At 46.8% G+C, this 19,981-nt stretch overlaps 1 protein-coding gene across 1 annotated transcript in view; it reads left to right on the plus strand.

Annotated features, from left to right (window-relative positions):
- Positions 1-295: 295 nt before the first annotated feature.
- Positions 296-19,981, plus strand: part of plxnb1b (plexin b1b) — an 85,694-nt gene continuing 66,008 nt past the window's right edge. Inside the window, exon 1 of the mRNA XM_076268588.1 lies at positions 296-650. The gene's annotated coding sequence lies outside the window, so the exon portion shown is untranslated. The remainder of the gene's footprint in view (positions 651-19,981) is intronic.

Below are 19,981 nucleotides of genomic sequence, written 5' to 3' on the forward strand. Positions count from 1 at the left end.
TCCACTTTGGTGGGATATTTATTGAGTTATATAGAAATGAAATATAGGTTATTCCCTGTGATGATTACAATATGCATTTGCTGTGCGTGTTTCCATTTGTTTCTGCCTCACCCATTGCCCCTTTAAGAGAACATTTCATTTCAAACGTGGCGGCATATGGGCCCCGCAAGATGGAGACACATTCGCTAATGGTAGGGCCCTGCCCCTTTTAAGTACTATGAATATCGAGGGCAGCCAGCCTTTTCTGAGGTAATCTGTTCTCCCAAGCCTATTCATTTGCTTCACTATTCGCCGGTCCATGTGATAATAGTGCAAGCGCACTGTGAAAGTTGGAAGAAAAAACGGCTGAACGCTTGGCTGGTCTTACAGAAAAACGCAGCCTCGCCTTGGATAAAGTTCAGCGTGGGGAAGTTTTTTGCACCAACTCCAAAGTTTCCAAAAATTGTGTTACATTTAGCCTACAGACCGACGCCAGCGCAGAATTTGTATGCACGAACGTGCGCGATTTTACCAGGATTTTCAAACAGGATAAATGGCAAGTTAAACGTGCGAGTCCTTTGCACCCTACAAGAGCGAAATACGAAGACTTAACTGAAAAGGTACGGAACTGTAGTAGCCTATGGTGGAGTTCACCGTTGGAAAGAACTAAGGTAAGCGAAGTGTAATGAACTTTGGTGCATATCACTATATTAGTAATATGATTACAACATAGGGACATACAATATATGCAAACGTTTCTTTGGAATAGCAGTGTCTGTAACTTCGCATGACTTCTCATGACCTACGTGAATGCATTTTCCAGCTACTTGCTTTGCGTTTGTTCATTTCTGTTTGTTGTGAGTGACCACCATAGCGTTTAATTTCTTTAGGATAGATTCTATAGAGTGGTGTGTTCCGCCTGCATGGCATTCGTGATAAACAGCGTAGGCTACGCATGAAAGTATCTGTTTCCAAAAAGACTCGGCTATTTTAAAGCTGTTCCATGTTGTGGATAGCCTATGATGTTAGACTACAGACTTGCGAATGAATCGGAGCCCCAAAGTTTATTCAGACCATGCCGAGTGGGCAAGGGATTCCTGTTGTATCACTGTAAACAAAACTAGCAGGAAACCTCTTTTCATAATATTTAGCCTATTTAGGATTATCAGTCAAAATATCTGGTTGAAAACACATCACTGAACGCATATCTCTTGGACAAGCCATGAATGGACCATGTGAGCAGATACTATGAATAAGGACTTCTGGACGAGTGCAATGGCAGTAAAGCTAAAGGATCTGTATTGAAAAGAGTGAGTTTTCGTTTACTGCCGTTTTGCATCAGGCTAGTGCATTGAATCAGGCCAGGCGGGGGTCAATATCAGGACTGTTTGTTCTGCGTTTATCCACCTAGGTGCTCTGTGTCCACCAGGCGTCGTTAGTTCCCCTGTATAATTTATGGTAGGCCTACTTCAAAGCAGGTGCTATAAGTGAGTGTCGAATATTTTTAATTACAACACGGTCCATAATGAATAATGCGAGAATATGATGTTTCAAAACCTAAATGGCCTACCTTAAATCAGGGAGTTGGTGAAATTTGTTTTGTAGGCCCTAAACTAAGTAGCCTATGTCTTGCACCCAGAAAGTAAACACAGGCCTGAATGTCCTAAAGTTATATGGCGGATGTGTACACTGACGGTTCGATAACTCGGTTGCTTTATACCTTATTGATTGGCTTTGAGCATGGAGGACAGAATCACCTGAATCCCAAAAGACGGAACCTCAAACTGTCCTGTCCTGAATTTCACAGGGACCGAGAATATGGTCCGTGTACCCCAGTGATCGTCGAGGGTTTTAATTGTGTAGGTCATTCAGACCTTCTAATCTCAAAACATAGGCTATACTTCAGCAGCTATGTTTATGCTCTTAAATATGGGAACCGAGATTAACATGGCGCAAAGCTTGTGGATATCTGGGCATCACATTCCCATTCCAGATGGTGCACTATGAAATATGGCTTGAAGTTTTGATTGAATGAAGGCATGGATCCTGATGACAGTCCTGATGTCCTTGCATCACAGGGCCTAGTAAGCTTAAGTATCTATATTGTGCTTCTCTCCAAGAGCCTTTTCAGTGTGTTTACAGCTTTTTAAATTATGTGTTGGCCTGTTAATACCATGAGCTGTTATTTAAATGTCGACAGTCAGTGGATTTTCATGAATCAATCATGATTTATACTGTGAGCAGATGTTGTCTTTAGGGATTGCTTCGGAATGCAGTGAACTTCATCAGACACAGAAGCAAAGTAACCAGACAAGTTGAAACTCGTACACACCTCGTCGCTAAAATATAATGACATTGCCGTTATTAGGATGCTTTTCAGTGCCACGAGGCAATGAAAGCCTAAAATGACTTTGGTCAGATTCCAAAGTTGAAGTATGCGGTTCGGAGCCTATTCACTTAACACAGTTATAGTAAGGCTACTCTGTATAGCGCTAAAATGCATGGCAGCCGTGTTTGCTTGACCATAAATGCAACTCTGCCTGTCCTCTGTACACTAACCAGGGGTCTGTCCACTAGGGAGAAGAGATATGATCAGAATGTAACATATTGTGCCATGAAGGATATGATTTCATTACCCAAATATAGTCTCTCAGCTGGAAAACATGCTGGAAATGTAGCAGCCCTGTGTGGACCGCCTGCATCAGCACTACTTGCCATTAGACTCTGGATTTGTGCGTTAGTGTGTGTGTGTGTGTGTGTGTGTGTGTGTGTGTGTGTGTGTGGAGGGTGCATTTGAAAGGGTTTTAAGCATTTGGACATCACTGGCACTGTCCCAGGGGTTAACAAGTGGAGTGGACGCTCTGTTCTGTTGTCTAGAATGAGTGATGGACCAGCTCATTTTAGGAACGCAAAGCGCACAACTTCTACCCACCCAGAAGGAAACCAAAAAATAAACTGGTTTGTGTAGCTGAACCATGGCACCCCTTTATCTTGCATTGCTCTTTAAATATGTCCAAACGCACACATATATGTTTTGTGTGTGTGGGATTTATGTGTGCCCATGTCCACATGTGTGTGGTTTGCATTGCTGGATGCCGCCTTTGTGTCTTGTATTGCTCTTTAAAGCTGTGTAGGGGCGTGTATGTGTGAGCGCTTTGTTAGGATGCTCTGTCTGTATGTGTGAGCACATGGACATTTTCATGTTCAGTGGTGTGTTTGTGTGGTGCTGCCTCCTGGTCTGTGTCAGGACCTGTGGTGAGAAAGTGGACCTGACTTGTTAAATGGCCCTTGACCCCTCTTAGAAATGCAGTCATTATATGTTTGCCATCTGACCTTCAATTACATGACCTGTAATGACCTAAACAAGAAAATGCAATTTGTGGGTGCGAGTCTCTGGGGTAACCCAAACATTTCCTTCAAATTGAGTTTTTATTGGCCATATGACTTTCATTTTTTCTTTCAATTCATATCAGAGCAACTATATACACAGTGGTGGTGATTAGACATTGTTCTGGTGTCCCCTTTGAGTTACCCTCATACTGCCTCCACACATTAATCCTGTTTATCTCAGGACCGAAAACACACACACACACACATACTTTTACAATGTTTAGTAACGGGTGTCGTCTGTTCACACAAAGTTGTGTTAAATTGTATGCTATATGGTGCATGAACCTCCATTAGGGGAGTAAACATGTGAATGATATGTGTTTACACAATCAAATGGTCGCTGTTCTCAATAGAGGTGTTCCCAGCTGCCAGGGAATCAATAATGATTAGCTTGGGTTACGACATGACATCATAACGGTTGGTAAACGTCTAAACACTGGCAGATAAAAAGCTTCTTTCAGATACATTTTTGGTTCCACTGAAAATAGATCCGCATAATCCATAAAGCCTGGACAACAGAAATGAATAACACTGAAGGCATACTTAACACATTTATTGATTTTTTGTTTTTTTTGTTGGCTACTGTGTTCATTGAGCGTGTGGACAATGCAGCGGCCTCGCGTGAATTTGCCAAACTGAGTTACTTGGCCCGAGCTTGCATACTAGTACTCAAGCGGCAAATTGCTAACAGCTGCAGTTAGTGGACATCATTGTCTGTGAAATGGAGGGATACAAAGATGATTGTAGTTTCTACTTTCAACACCTCGACACAGTGAAGGTGTTGGTGGGGGAGGTTTGCCTCATAGGCTGGGAGTTTACAGGCTTTGGGGTGGGTGTGTGAGCTTCAAAGATATAAATAAATAGCCATAGTATACTGTTATTGCCTCCATGCTTTTTTATACATTCACCAATTCATACATTTGTATCAGCTAACTTTTCTGTGTTTGGCCAACTAATCTGAGCATCATTAAAAAAAAGGCCATAATCTTGCTATTTTCCCAGATTCCCTGATTTAGAATAAAAAAACCCCCAGCTAAGCAAGGTCAACACCCAGACCAGCATTCAAGGGTTTAGAACACCGAATTGCTCGAACTAAACAAAATATCAACAATTCTCTTGGGCTTTCAAATCCGGTGACCTGGCTTGGACTCTGATTTCGGCATTATCCATCACTGTCTGGCGGCACCTCTTTGGTTGCTCCTATTGTGCTGGCTGTGCAGGAGCTGTTTGGAATTGAGGGGTTTAGCAACTTAGAACAACAGGAAAAATATAGTCATCCCATGAGTTTCTGGTCCAGGTAATTAAAATGGAAGCCCTCCCAGACGCCTGTGTGTTTTCTCCCCCCCCCCCCCCCCCCCCCCCCCGTCCTATCAGCAGTGGCCGCATCCGTCAGCGTGTCCTCGTCGGTGTTGTCCTTTGCCTGACTGTGGGCGGTGTCCTCCCGATGTAAGTGTGTGTGGGGCGAGACAAATGGCCTGCTCTGTGATTTGTCATTAAGTATCGCCACAGCGTTTCCGAGTCTCCGTATTTACCAGGTGAAGAAGCTCAAAGGACGGCCTGTTTGGGTGATCTGTGAGTTAGTGCTCACAGGGTTTCAGGAACAAGGCAGTGGATTAATTAACCGACTGAACATGTGTTTTTGTGTGTCTAAGAACAGACAGAGTGATTTGTCCTGTGATGCGTTGTCCTCTGGTGTCAGTCTTTGGGCTGCATTTGTTGTTGTTTTGTTTGTTTGTTGTTGTTGTTGTTGTTCAGTGTGTTCAGATTGTTCTGGTCAGTCATAAAGTTAAATCAAGATATCACTACAGCCAGTGCTCAACCTTGTGTTCATGTTCTTTTTAGACATGGTTCTCAATACTGCAAGTCTAACATATGAATCCACATATGGTCCCCTTTGCTGTTGCTCATCCTTCTTATGATTCCTTATTGTAGAGGTCAGGTAACTTATCCTCCGGAGCACTGAAGTCACATATAAAACTACATTCAAATAAATCTAAGAATGCCTGTTCTCAATAAGCCTTCATTCATACACATTCATGGCCAATGCCCTTTGAAAGCTAAGGTGTGTTCATGGTCAGACATGAACCGGCAAAAGTTCTCTTTTTTTAGACCCCAGACCACTGGCGTAGAACCTCATTAGTAAAGATAGGCACTGACTGTTTGACGAGGATTGACGTGATGGGGTTTGGCTTCCCCACTCCTGCTGCAGATAGATTAAATACTCTATTTAATTATGCCAATTAAATGGTAATCTTATCAGAGCTGCTGCTCTTCTTCCAAAGAGGGATTTAACCGATACCAGATGCAGGGAGATTACCCACGAGCACATGGGGGAATGACAAAGGGGCATCCGGAGACATATCGAGGCTTGTGATCCCCCACAAACTTGGCTAAGAAATTGTTGAGATAAGCTTAGTTAGGAGTTTTTAGATATTAGTAAGTCTGCCTCAGTAAGGTTGATATGTTTCTGTTGAAGGGGAGTGTCTACCTGATCAGTTATTTGATCAATAATATTGGTGGGAAATTTGGTTACAGCAACGATTTGAGCCAGCCCTTAAGTTGACTCGTGCCCCCGAAACAATAAGAAATACTTTGCTAACTTGACTTCACAGTTCCCCACGTAATCAATCAATAAATCCTCTGGCGGAGCGGGGCGGGGCGGGGCGGGGCGGGGCGGGGCAAATCTTCCAAGTTGAAGTTGACAGACACTCAGGCTCTTTGTCCTCGGCATCCTCTCTGTCTCCGCATGCTCTACTCAGGAGGTAGATGGCAAGCAGCAGATAAGGCTTGGTTGCCTGAGAGACCTGGCAAGCAGGGAGGTGTGTGGTATTAAGTGGATGTTTTAGTCTGGATTTGGAAGGAGTGGACTGCTATTCTATTGGTGGGAGAGCGAGGGAAGGAGGGAGGGAGAGAGAGGGAAGGAGGGAGGGAGAGAGAGAGGGGGGGGCTGCAGTGCTGTGACATTTGGAGCTAGTGGCAAGCTTCAAGTTGCCCTGGCAACCCAAAGGTTGTGTGTCTGGCTGGTGCTCTGAGGTTGGTTTTGGTGCGTGTGTGTGTGTGGTTTTGTTCTTAAGATAAAGTGCTAGATCAATGACAGTGATTTGATTTTTTTTTTACCTTGACCATGCGTGGCTAAGGTCATAGTTGGTGGAATGTGTATGCAGTTTTGAGTAGATTTCAAAGTCCTCTTCTTAGAAATATGGGTGACATTTTGTATAATATAAAGCCCTCTTAAACCACTTATCAGAACTTTGGAGATTTAGGGCCTACCCTTTCTAAAGCTTGAACCAGATGCAAATTGAATTTCCGATTATATTCAGATGTGTTACTGCAAGCACATACTGATAAATTCAGTACAAGATTTCTGCAGCCGCAACCCTTTGAAGTTGTAACAAAATTAAAAATAAATATATTCCATAAGAAGAGTCTCCCATCCCCCACCCACCCTTGCAACGCAGACTGGGCCAAAGTGGCACACCATTTCTGCAGTTTATCATATGACTGTTTGGATTTATACAGGCTGCCTGCTGGGGTGGAAATCGTTGGTTAAGGTTTCACTCTTCTCAAGTCTCTACTGATGCACGGTAACATTTGTCTCTAGAGAGGTTTGTATGAACTACCACCCCTCCTCCCCCCCCCTCGCCTTTGTTCACCTGTGTGTGTGTGTGGCACACTTGCATTTTCACAGCTCGCAGCACTATCTATTGAGCTGTAAGGACCATATCAGTGGTGAGAGCTGTGAATTCCCCTCACCCCCTTACACACACACACACACACACACACACACACACACACACACACACACACACACCTCTGGCCTTCCCCTCCCCTGTCTCTCACCTTCTTACATGTGAGAGTAGCCATTTGGTGGACCCCTGTGCAGAGAGATTTGGTGGACCCCTGTGCAGAGAGATTTGGAGCTCCGTGGTGACTGGGGCAGGGTTGCTGGAGAGAGGGTGGGTGGTGGGGCTCTCACCTGCCGCATCTGTATCTTGAAATGCCTGAAAGTGTTATATGTGTAGGTATGTTTGGGTGCTTCATTCCTTCTGTGGAGTATTCTGTTTGCATTCTTACACTCTGTTCTTTTCTGCTATTCTGTGTGTGTGTGTGTGTGTGTGTGTGTGTGTGTGTGTGTGTGTGTGTGTGTGTGTGTGTGTGTGTGTGTGTGTGTGTGTGTGTGTGTGTGTGTGTGTGTGTGTGTGTGTGTGTGTGTGTGTGTGTGTGTGTGTGTGTGTGTGTGTGTGTGTGTGTGTGTGTGTGTGTGCCTCTGTACGGGAACTGAGAGAGAAAGTGGCGCAGCCTCCATTGTCTCTTTTGTTGTAGAGAAGGTTGAAAAGGCCAGCGAATAAGAGGGGGAACCAGCCAGAGGGGGGATAGAGAGATGGAGGGAGGGAGGGGGGATAGAGAGAGAAAGGGGGAACCAGCCAGAGGGAGGGGGAGAGAGAGGGGGGGAATTCAGGCCGGCAGCAGGAGGGTGATGTGGGATGGGGGAGGATGAGTGTGATTCTCTGTCTGTCATATCGACATGTTCAGACAAAGCTGTTGCTCTCTGAGTGGGTCATTGGGAAGGGAAGGTGAGGGGGTGTGTTCAAAAGAGTGTGTGTTTGACTTAGGAGGGACACTACAGTGTGTGTGTGTGTGAGAGAGAGAGAGAGAGAGAGAACAATTTCACTGAACGTGAGAGTATGGAGACCAGTGCCGTTTGAGGTTCAGTCCTGTGGTCAGCTCTTTGTTCTCCTGAATAACTCTGTTCTGAATGAGAGAGAGCTGTGGTACAACAGGTGGCCAGTGCAGTCAGTGTTCGTGTCAGTCTGAAATGGAATATTCTAGTTCTGATGCTTGTGTGTGTGTGTGTGTGTGTGTGTGTGTGTGTGTGTGTGTGTGTGTGTGTGTGTGTGTGTGTGTGTGTGTGTGTGTGTGTGTGTGTGTGTGTGTGTGTGTGTGTGTGTGTGTGTGTGTGTGTGTGTGTGTGTGTGTGTGTGTGTGTGTGTGTGTGTGTGAAATGGAATATTCTGGTTCTGATGCTGGGGTTCATGGACCTCTGACTCTTATTACACAATAGCAGGGCCCTTCGGCTGGCAGAGTGCCCTTTTTCTCTCTGATGGAATGGTTGGCAGAGAACGATGAGGAGAGAAAAGAAAGAGAGAGAGAGGTAGTTCACAGAATTCCTGGTCCCTACACTTGTTGCTAAGTAGAGACCGAGGGCATTTGGAAAGGGGGACCATGTTCTCTTTTTTTCTCAAGCCCTGTCTGTGCCAAATCCTCAGGGATGCCCCCCCCTCCTCCTCCTCTCCCCTGTCCTGGGAAAAGAGTGTTACTATGGCAAGCACTGGAGTGTTGGCCCTGACTGTTAAACATTTTTATTGTCTCTGGCATAATGACCGATTGATGAAGGGTGTAATATTACTTTAAACACACACAGGACATGGTTCTTGTCTTTTTTTTTGGTGTGTATGTCTTTGTCAAGCAGTAATGAACACAGGCAGTTGACATTTACCATTGCTGAGGTAACGAGTAAGGGACGCCCTTCAAGTTGCAAGATCCAAGTACTTTCCCTGGTATGGCATACGATCGGTCAGTCAACGCTAGCTGTTAATGACTAACTGCTATAACAGTGGAATGTTGCTATTTATAAAATAAGCGCGTTACCTTTTGACATCTGCAGCTTTGAGTGCTGAGCTTGTTAAAGGGTGTTTTTTTCATCGTAAGAATGTTCTGAAACGGTGTTTAGATAGATAGATAGATAGATAGATAGATAGATAGATACTTTTTTGATCACCAAGGGGAAATTCAAGGTCTCAGTAGCATACAGACATCACACACAACATGCACTTACAGCAGAAAAAGTAAGTGTTAAGTGTTTTAAGAATAGTTAAAAGATTGTGGGGCGCAGCATTCATCTGCAGAAACGTTCAAACCTGCATGCTTGACTTGATAGCCTAGTGTGTCAAATGGCCTAGATAAATAATGAATGAAGCGAAGGCGACGCACTAAAACAACGTTGGTGTTAAATCAGTTCGGGATTGAGTGTGTGTGTGGCATCTGCCCACCACGGGGGTTAAAATCACAGTCCAGGGCTGCATGACCAGAGCTGCGGTGTTTTACCCAAACGCTGGGTAGGCACTGTGCTGACTCCCAACTGCTGCGTTCTACTGGATTGTACTTGACTGTAGGAATGCTGTGCCATCATGTAACTCCGGGTCCTCTGCGCTCCAAGGGAACAGACTCTGGTAGAGTGTAATGCATCCACGCTGGCTGAGGGGCCGATCCCCTTTGTCGGGCGGTGTGTGTGTGCGGTGTGTGTGTGTGGGGAGGGGGGTGTGGGAGGAAGTGCTTTGACAGGTGTAGTATTGGGGTGTCTCCCGCCTACGCTGTGAGCCACAGGGTCTCATACAGGGCTGACGTGTGCTGGGATGTGGGGTGTTTAGTCCATACACACGGCATGGGGTTCTCACAGAGCTGTCTGTATCTCTCTCTCACACACACACACACACATGCATGTACCCACACACCCCGCACTTCCTGCTAGTCCGCGCTACTCTCATGCAAGTGAAGGGTGAGGGGTCATATGTCATCCCTGTGAAAAATGTGTGTGTGTGTGTGTGTATGGGAGTGGAGAGGAGATGAGGGGGCTAAAGCTCATTAGGTGTGAAACTGCCCCTCCTCATAAGCTTAAGTGTGTGTGTGTGTGTGTGTGTGTGTGTGTGTGTGTCCATTCCTGTAAAGGCCTCTCAGTATTTTCGGTGTCTCTTAGCAACACATTTCCACTTGTTGCTGAGCTGGGGCGGGACTTTAGTGTCCATGGTTACAGCTTCTTGCTGTGAAGACCTCTACGCTTTTAAAGCTCTCTGGCTTCTCGCCCCTCTGAAGGAAGACACACACACACACACACACAGAGAGAGAGAGAGAGAGAGAGAGACTTTACTCATAAGTATAGCCCCAATCCTCACTCCCAATGTACTGAATTGGCTCATAGCATTTGTATTTGTATGAATGAATAGGAGTGTGTGTGTGTGTGCATGTGCATTTTCATGCCTAGTGTGTCCATGCACTTTAAGAGACCCTATAATCTCTGGCTGACTGGGTTCTCGGTGTTCTTGTTAATGGCGTGTTTTTCACTTGCGGAGAATCAGCTCTGCCTAGTATGCAGCCTGCGGCCCAGTAATCTGCTGCTGAGGAGGTGGGGTGTGTGTGTGTGTGTGTGTGGGGGGGGGTTAATAAAGCAGTGCCTGTGTCTTTGCGTTGCAGGGGGGATATGAAAGGCTTGTTATTTTGGGGTGGGGGCTCCCTCTCTCACACACACACACACACACACACACACACACACACACAGGCCTGTCCTCTTCGTGTCCTCTCCATGTCCTCTTCTGTCATCCATTTGGAGTGCTTCTCCTGTATTGCGGGTGTCTTGTCTGAAGCAGAGCTGCCGCTGCCCGTGTGTCTGCCCTTGTGATATTTGATTTGTTTGTTGAAGTTGAAGGACTGAGAGCGCAGTGATCTTGGCTATGGTCACATTATCGCTGCTGCCCTGAGCAGCCTCCTCCTCCTCTTCCTCCTCATCTTCCTCTTCATCCTCTTCATCAACCTCCTCCTCCTCTACCTCCACTCCTGTGTCCTTCCTCCTCCTCCTCCTCCCCCTCCTCCTCCTCCTCCTCCTCTTCCTCCACTCCCGCATCCTTCCCATCCTCTTTCTCTGTCTTTTCTCCAACACTGTTTGCCTGACCCTGTTTATCCAGAAGGCTCCCTATCTTCCTCATTTGCATGGAATAGCTGGCGGTGGTGTTGACACAGCCTCTGTCAACCTGCAGGACACCTCAGATAAGAGAGAGAGAGAGAGAGAGAGTGTGTGTGTGTGTGTGTGTGTGTGTGTGTGTGTGTGTGTGTGTGTGTGTGTGTGTGTGTGTGTGTGTGTGTGTGTGTGTGTGTGTGTGTGTGTGTGTGTGTGTGTGTGTGTGTGTGTGTGTGTGTGTGTGTGTGTGTGTGTGTGTGTGTGTGTGTGTGTGTGTGTGTGTGTGTGTGTGTGTGTGTGTGTGTGTGTGTGTGTGTGTGTGTGTGTGTGTGTGTGTGTGTGTGTACCCTTTATAGAGCACCTCTTTAGGACTTTGCCTCTTTCTATGGACAGGCTTTCATGGAAGATTGTGTGTGGGTAGCGGGGGGGGGGGGGGGGGGCGTTCTGTAAGTGTGTGTGGGTGGGTGACACACGGCCCTTGGTCAGCTCCCAGCTGAGTCATGTCAGTGAAGTGAGGCTTGGCCATTAACATTCCTTCCATCGGATCGGAGAGGGCAGGCCGGGTGGGACAACCCTGGGGCTAGCAGGTGTTGGTCAAGTTTTACTCCTGAGCAGAAGACGTGCATGTTAAACAGTAACACACTCACACACATTCACACACTATCATGACATGTCACATGTACACATACAGAAGGGTTCATGTTTCATGTGCCCATGTAAATGCACACATCAGCAAGGTTTACAAATACACACACACACACACAGAGAGAGAGAGAGACATATAGACATAGTCATACCCACCTGGGGTGTGAAATAAGAGAAGGGCAGGTAATGATCTCCAACAGCAGAACCAAAAAATGCTGTTTTGTGCGTCTCGCTGTTTTATCCGTCTTTCCCCTCCCGCTTTAATATCCCGGCGTTCCCATTTCAATAGGCAGTTTGGGATAGTCAGCGTTCACACTTACCTCATGGAGAGCATAGAGCACGGAGACCGACTGTGCTGAAGCTGTTAAACAGTTACAACATTTTTATGACTGAAAAAAGTCATAAAGGGCCCCCCCCCCCTCTCTCTCTCTGTCTCTGTGTTCCTTTCTGTCTGTCTGTCCAGTTGTCTGTCCATTTCTCTGTCTCCTCCTGTTCCTCCTGATTGAGGCTCTACCAGGAGACCCTGTGGTGGAAGAGCCCATGAGGCGGCGAGGATATTTTAGTTCACTTTATTTCTGTGTGTTTCATTTTATTATTGAGTTGATTATTGGCTTCTGGGTGCCCATTCAAAGTGTATAGAGTGTCATAGAGAGGGAGAGAGGGAGGGAGAAAGGAGGAGAGGAGAGAGGGATGGAGGAGGAGTGTTCTGTATTGCTTGATGCCGCAGCTTTGTTTTATTACTGCCATAATTCACACAGCTCCCTTGTTTTTAACATATTGTGTGTGTTGGACCTCCATTAATGCACAGTGATCTGACACACACACACACACACACACACACTCAAACGCGTGCACACACACACACACACACACACACACACACACACACTCAAACGCGTGCACACACACACACACACACACACACACACTCAAACGCGTGCACACACACACACACACACACACACACAGCAGAGGCTTATTCAAGCATATGTAAAACACTGATGCCTTAACGAGAGCCAGCTGGAGGGAACACTAGGAGCAGACGCGCGCACACGCACACACACACACACACGCACACGCACACGCACACGCACACGCACACGCACACGCACACGCACACGCACACGCACACGCACACACACCACACACTCGTTCTTCCTCATCGGATTGCACGTGCAGAGTACTGTGTGTGATCTGCCTTCTGTCTGTCTTCCTTTCCATCTTTCATTCTTTTTGCTTGTTGTCTTACTCTCTGTCTTTCCATCCTTCCCTCTTTCTTTCCCTCTCCCTTTCCCTATTCCTTTCACCCTCGTTCTCTCTCTCTTTCCCTCTCTCTTTCCCTATTCCTTTCACCCTCGTTCTCTCTCTCTTTCCCTCTCCAGCTCTCAAGTAGTCCAGACTCTGGATTTCTTGTGTTTGTCTCATAGCATTCCTCCAGTTTCGGGGTAAACCCAGAAAAATGTTAAGCAGATGGTATGAAAAATAAAAATACACCCCCCAACACACGGCTAAAGCAACAGTACACACAAACATGCCCAAACACACTCATCCACCGAGGCCCTCCAGGCACATGATTGTTTTTATATCACAGCCTCAGGCTAACCGTGGCTTTCTTGGTTAGCAGTGTCACATTTCTCCTCCGAGCGCTGCCCTGCGGTTTTCACTGAGATGAATCATGTTTATTTGGACTTTGCTCATTTTTATTCTTCTGTTTCTTTCTCTCTCTCTTTCTCTCTCTCTGTCTGTGTTTCCCTCTCTCTGTTTGTGTTTCTCTCTCCCTCTCTCTCTCTCTCTCTCTCTCTCTCTCTCTCTCTCTCTCTCTCGTTTCTGCTTGCTAAGCTGCCGACAGCAGCAGAATCATTTTTGGGTGATGCTGTTCACTGAGACGGATCAGATGGGATGAATTTTGCAAAAGCCGTGCGCCACTCTTTTTGCCCAGGAAATCCATCTGCGCCGTTGTAAAAGATTCAGCATGTTTTCTGCTGCGAGTGAGGGGCCAGGTAATTGAGTTTGTGTTCCCGCACTATTTTTACCCTCTCCAGCGCAAACGCTGCCTCTCCTAGTCCTCCGGTGAGGCGTTATGAGGCAGGGAGCGAGGGGGGGGGGGGGGGTCACGCCTGAAGGACGTCACACCCCCCATGAGAACAGGCCTCAGACAAGTCCAGAGTGGCAGACTAACCCGCCTGAAGCCTTCAGGTGTGAGGGGTCAAATCTGAATGTCCCAGTCAGGCTTGCAGCTGCCCAAACTTGTTGTAGACTCTCTACAACAATTGGCTAAGGTCTCTTAAAGGTGGGACGGACAAGCCACTGTGACTGGACTTGGCTTGTTAAGTTCAAGGTTTCTCCCTCTAACATGTTGTGCAAGTTTGGAGTTGCTGTCGGAGTTTCGAGCCAGACATGTTCATCATTAACTTCCGTTTATAGTTGATTGTTGTTCATTATTACCTTTGATGGGTAAAATTCCATCTTCATAATGTTGTGCGAGTGTGCTTGTGCAGACAGATGCAGTTGATGTCTGGGTGAGTAACCATCCATAGTCCTTTTGTGCAGTCAGTTGGCAGTTAATCGTTTAAAAATGGCGAAAGGACTAGCAGGATGAAGCCTATTTTTGGACAGGAAATCACGGTCAGCGTCTGATGGAAGGTCAGAGGTCAGGGTTAGGCAATGTCAGGGCAGAGTCAGGTCACCCTGACTTCCGTTTAGGACCAATCAAATCACCCCACACCCATGGAACCCCCCCCCTCTCTAAAATCAGCCCTGGACTCCAATGGGATGTCCCCCTCCTTCTCTGACCATCGGTGTTTGTACTTGGGTCTGGGGGTTAGAAGGTCAATCTGTTTGCATTGACTGTAGTAATCAAGAGATGGGTCAATATCTCATTGCAGCTTGCCCTAGTTTACTAATGAGCCAATTGGATATCTCTCCGATTCAGGCCACATACATTAAAGGCAGTATGGAACTGGATATGCAGGCTTTTTTATTATGTCATTATGGAGCTGCACGGGCAATGGAAAGAGGCTCACTAAAAATATAGAATTGAGTGAGTGCCAATATGTAGTCTAATTAGTTCACTGAAATGCACAAGCAAGTACTGAGGCTCTCTGGCATAAGCAGAGTGTGGGCCGTGCTTTGTGATGTGCTGGGCATGAAGATGTATAGGTGGAGAATCTGAAAAATAAATGAAATAGAGGAAAATACAGGAAGCCATTGTCTAGAATTCATAGAATTTTCCTCTATCCTCTAAGGGTTAGGTCTTTCAAAACCCTTCTATATCTTTTTTGTTGAGGCCATATCCCATTCCAAGGACAGATAATGCTTATTTTGAGTGAAAACTCCTAATGATATTCAAAGAAGAAAAGAAAAAGAAAGTAGAAAAGCTGCAAGTTTAATAGCACTTTTTAATGGTGTATTTGTATATCGGTAGTCAGTTTAATCTAGGTGATCTCTTCAAAACTTTTCTTCACTTGCGAGACTTGGTTGTAGAGGAAGGGTTCAAAAAAATAGTATTAGACAATTATGTTTGTAATATGCTATAAAAAATATAATGACCCATAAAATCAGCTCCTCTCCAGGGGGAAAAAAAAAGTTTTTGTCCGAAGTATGAGAACATTGTAAAAATGGGCTTTTATGAGACCTCTGATTACCTATGATCTCCATTAAGTTCAAACTGCACCCTTGAGTGAAGCCATAGCTCACTCTGGCTGCTCTGTGGACATCAGTCTCATTGCTGCATTATGGCTGCCCAGCAGGCCGACGTTCCAGAGCCCAAACGACGTCGTTCTGCTGAGAATCCGGGAGCTCATGTTTGTTTCGGTGCAATCAGACGGATAATTCTCTGGAATGCCCTTCGTTCCCATTACTCCAGCTTGGTAATTAAATACGGAATCGGGGTCCAGGGGATTCTTGGCCCAGAGGTTTAGTCCAGTCACTTTTGCTCAGCAAGGAATGGCTTTTGGAACGAATCTGAAAGGTTAAGCACTTGTTTATGCAATTCATACAACCGTCATTTTCTCCTGGATGTTTTCTTAAATGCTTTAGAATATCTGTGTGACCCCCACAAACCACATTAAACACACCTTCCTATACCTATGATCCTTTTATTGAATACAGTGGCAGAATCGGAGCAATTGGGGACAGAGACTTTTTGATTGTTTTGTGATACTTCAGTATGCAGGAGGTGAAGTAACTACAGTTCTGTGCTCTCTCCTTTTAGATGTTACCTTCCCAGGGTTGCCCAGCACTAACAAAATGAAGCAAAAAATGCTCACGGTCACTCCCTCTCTGTCTCTCACACACACACACACACACACTCTCACTTACACACACACATGCATACGCACACACACACACACACACACACACACACATGCACACACACACACACATATTCTCTCTCACACACACACACTCTCACACTGGCTAGTGTGTAATTGCTTAATCATGCAGAGCGGAGCTGTACTGCGGGAGAGCTCTTCACCTTTGATGTCCTAATTAAAGATTTGGAGGCCATCTTTGATGGGGATCTTGATTGATCTTCCTCATGGTCTTGTTCATTAGAGGCTGAGGGCCCAGTGTTTGTGTTGGCCTCCTCACGCCTGACCAACCTCTCCTCATCAGCTCCTCCTCTGACTGCCTCTTCTTTGCCCACTGTTGGGGGGGTTTTGTCACTCTCTCATTACTGCCTTGGATTTCATTCTCTCTCTTTCATTATTCATTTGTTTTAATACGTTCCATTGTAGCATTCTGCTCCACTGCTCAAGGGGGTTTCACTGGCATGCCACAACAGCAGAGCAGACACGGATTAGATCTGAAATTTAACATGTGCTAAAGATTGTGGAATAATGATAAGCAACGGCGAAAGCAAATCGCAGATGTGTGTTCCATGCATTCACGTGTAAGACGTGTCGTCTGTGTCTGCACTGATCTGTATGTCTGTTTTATTCAACCTCTCTTTGCTTTACTGACTATACAGACAATTGCATGTCTCTCTCTCTCTCTCTCTCTCTCTCTCTCTCTCTCTCTCTCGTGCTCTCTCGCTCACTCTTGTGTGTTTGTGTGTGTGTGTCTGTGTGTCTCTCTCTCTCTCTCTCTCTCTCTCTCTCTCTCTCTCTCTCTCTCTCTCTCTCTCTCTCTCTCTCTCTCTCTCTCTCTCTGTGTGTGTGTGTGAGAGAATTGGTTGGCTCAGTGTATGGTGTGATCTCTGTGCAAGTGTGAAAGAGTGTCTGACAGTTGGGAGAGGCACGGGTGAGATTTTGGCTAGTGACTGACTGGCCGGGACTCACACGCTGCTAGGAGATTAGAAAAGCGTTGTGTCGGACCCTGTGGTCGTCAGTGTTTCCGTGTGTGTGTGTGTACGTCTGTCTGTGTGAAGGCAAAGAGGATTGTGTGTGACTGCGTGACGAGTTTTTAGGTGCAAGGGGAAGACAGCGGGGACAGATCTGACCTTTAGCTGGTCAGAGTTAAATAAGCACGTTTAATGAAAGTGGGCATACGAGCAGCTGCTGATAACCCGGTCAACTGGCTTACACACACACACACACACACACACACACCCCTAATCACTCATGCGAGTCAACCCACCCTTTTACCACTCAACGCCTACTCCCACCTCCCCAAACCGTGACCCAACCTAACGCTGCGTGTTGGGCTATGTCCCAGTTTCCGTCCCGTCTCACACTTGATTAACAAAGTGTGATCCAACAGTGTCTCTGCGGCCACCAGGGTCACGTCCACAATTAAAATAATCGCTAGCCACTAGGATTAGCCATTTTGATGGGCACGCTAATCTCAGTTTGTTTGTGTGGTGGGATTTTGTTTTTTTTGAAGACGTGCAGAAGCTAATGTCAGCGAGATGACCTTAAGCAGACTTGGCAGCGGGTTAAGGGTTAAATCCCTCCACGGATTCTATCAGTGGAGGAAACATTGTTAAAGAGGAAAGAGGGAAGATCTCAGATGTTCACAGCAAAATAGCCTGGAGATGGGTTCAACGTGTTCTGAGACATCTGTAGAGTCACTGTCTGAAACTGAGAACTACATCAAGAACCTTCAGACAATCGCCATCTAAAACCGAGAACTACACCAGGAAAAAAAACTCTGAAATCCCTGTCTGAAACTCTGGCCCAGCTATTTCGGCTGCATTGTCTGCGCTATTGTGCCCAGTTAGGGTTCGGTTTGGGCTGTCACGCATGCATATGCAATATCAGCGAAACATCTAATAGGGTTAGTTTAGCTTTTATGAGCGTAGAGGAAGAAAAGAATGAGAGATTGTCAGCGCTGGAAGGAAGCAATTATGATGGCATCAGCACGCCGCTCCCAGTGCCAAGTGGTTGGTGAGGGCTCGGCCTTGATGACAGGATACTCTAAAGTTATACTTTGGGCATTTTTAGACGCACACAATGAGGGAGCGGAGGGGAGGGGGGTCTTGGGGGGAGGAAAAATAGGAGCGAAGCACATCGCTTTATGATTTTAATTACAGCCGTCTGTGGCCGGAGCGCAAACGCAGCCAGCGGTCGGCTGGAGGTGGGCAGAGGGGGCTCTGCAGCACCAGTGGCGCGCTGGTGGTTTCGCAGTGACGTCGGCGCCAAAAGCTCACCCAGTGTTTTGATGTCTCTGAGAACCAGTGGCCTCCAAAATGTCATTAAAACAGCCTGATGCAAGGATGTGTCAGATGTATACAGAGAGAGAGAGAGAGAGAGAGAGAGAGAGAGGCAACCAATGAGCTCGGGTTCTGAGGAGAGAACAGCCAGTGGTCATGGTCACCCTGTCTCTCACACAGAGAGGCCCACGTCTCGCAAGTTTCACATTTGAGGGGAGGACAGGACAGGACTGGAGAAGAGAGTGTGAGGTTGACTGACGTGGCTGGCTGTTTGAGGAGGGTGGCCCTCATTGGCTGTACTGTGTGAGGGTGCCTTGCCTCAAATAGGGGCTCTGTTGTTGCACCACCATTCGGCTCAGTGAATGCCATTTCTCTTTTTAGAGGATTGGGGCCCCCTTGTTTTTCTGGTGGTGTGGAGTGGTGTGGTGTGGTACGGTCTGGATGGTGGGTTCTGGTTTGGAGAGGGGGGGTTAAGGAGCCAGCCCTGTTGGTCTTTGTGGTGCGTGTCGGTGTTTGTGAATGCCTCAGGGATAATGAGTCTGATGTCACCCCCTGGAGAGGGGCAGGGAGGACAATGGCCCCTGTGTGTGTGTGTGTGTGTGTGTGTGTGTGTGTGTGTGTGTGTGTGTGTGTGTGTGTGTGTGTGTGTGTGTGTGTGTGTGTGTGTGTGTGTGTGTGTGTGTGTGTGTGTGTGTGTGTGTGTGTGTGTGTGTGTGTGTGTGTGTGTGTGTGTGTGTGTGTGTGTGTGTGTGTGATGCTCTCTGGGCTTTTGGCATAGCCCAGTGAAAGTGGGAGTGCTCTATGTCTGAGCATGTGTATTTGTGTTTGCATTGAAGAAGCTGGTTGAAGCTATGCAGTGTATGACCTTCTTTAAAAGGGTCAGTGTCTGGGAACAAAATTTTAAGGCTCCTATTATTCTCAATACTCTGTGTGTGTGTGTGCGCTTGTGTGTGTGCTTGTGTGTTTATGCAGGCATGCATTTTGTAGTTCTCTCTCTCTTTGTACTGTTTATGTGTGTGTGTACTATGTGAGCATGTGGGTACACACACACACACACACACACACACACACACTTTACTCTGTGTGAAACTTCCTCTGCTGAGAACAGTCCCTCCACAGGAAGACATTTCCTCTCCTCAAAATTCTGCTGTCACTATCTGACTGACCCCCAGCCCTGACCCCCTACTCAGTGCTCACACAACAGCACATTCATTTTGGGCTCTGACATCATGGCCCTGCTGTCAACACTCGGCTAAACCTCCCCACACCGGCCTACTGATACAGACCCTGCAGCTACTGCACTCCACTCCTGTGTGTGTGTGTGTGTGTGTGTGTGTGTGTGTGTGTGTGTGTGTGCGTGTGCGCGTGTGCGCGTGTGTGTGCGTGTGCGTGCGTGCGCGTGCGCGCTGTCCTGGATGACTCTGCTTGTCTGTCTGCTCCCTACCCGGAGGGAGAGGTGGTGGACGGCGTGATTCGGCGCGGCGTCTACCTTGTGTTGGCAGCTCAGCCGCACCTGAGGGGATGATCTGTGTGAGGACTTGAGGGCTGTGGACGGAGGGAACACGCCTGGGCAGATAGAGTGTTGGAGACTTGGCCGGAGGTGTCTGGCTCTCTCCCTGGGCGTCGGCTATAAAGTTCCTCCA

Source organism: Alosa pseudoharengus, unplaced genomic scaffold (assembly GCF_046254945.1).
Source record: "Alosa pseudoharengus isolate Yale_2024_CS ecotype anadromous, Long Island Sound unplaced genomic scaffold, YU_APseudo_1.1 YU_APseudo_1.1_scf_5, whole genome shotgun sequence".
Lineage (NCBI taxonomy): Eukaryota > Metazoa > Chordata > Actinopteri > Clupeiformes > Clupeidae > Alosa > Alosa pseudoharengus.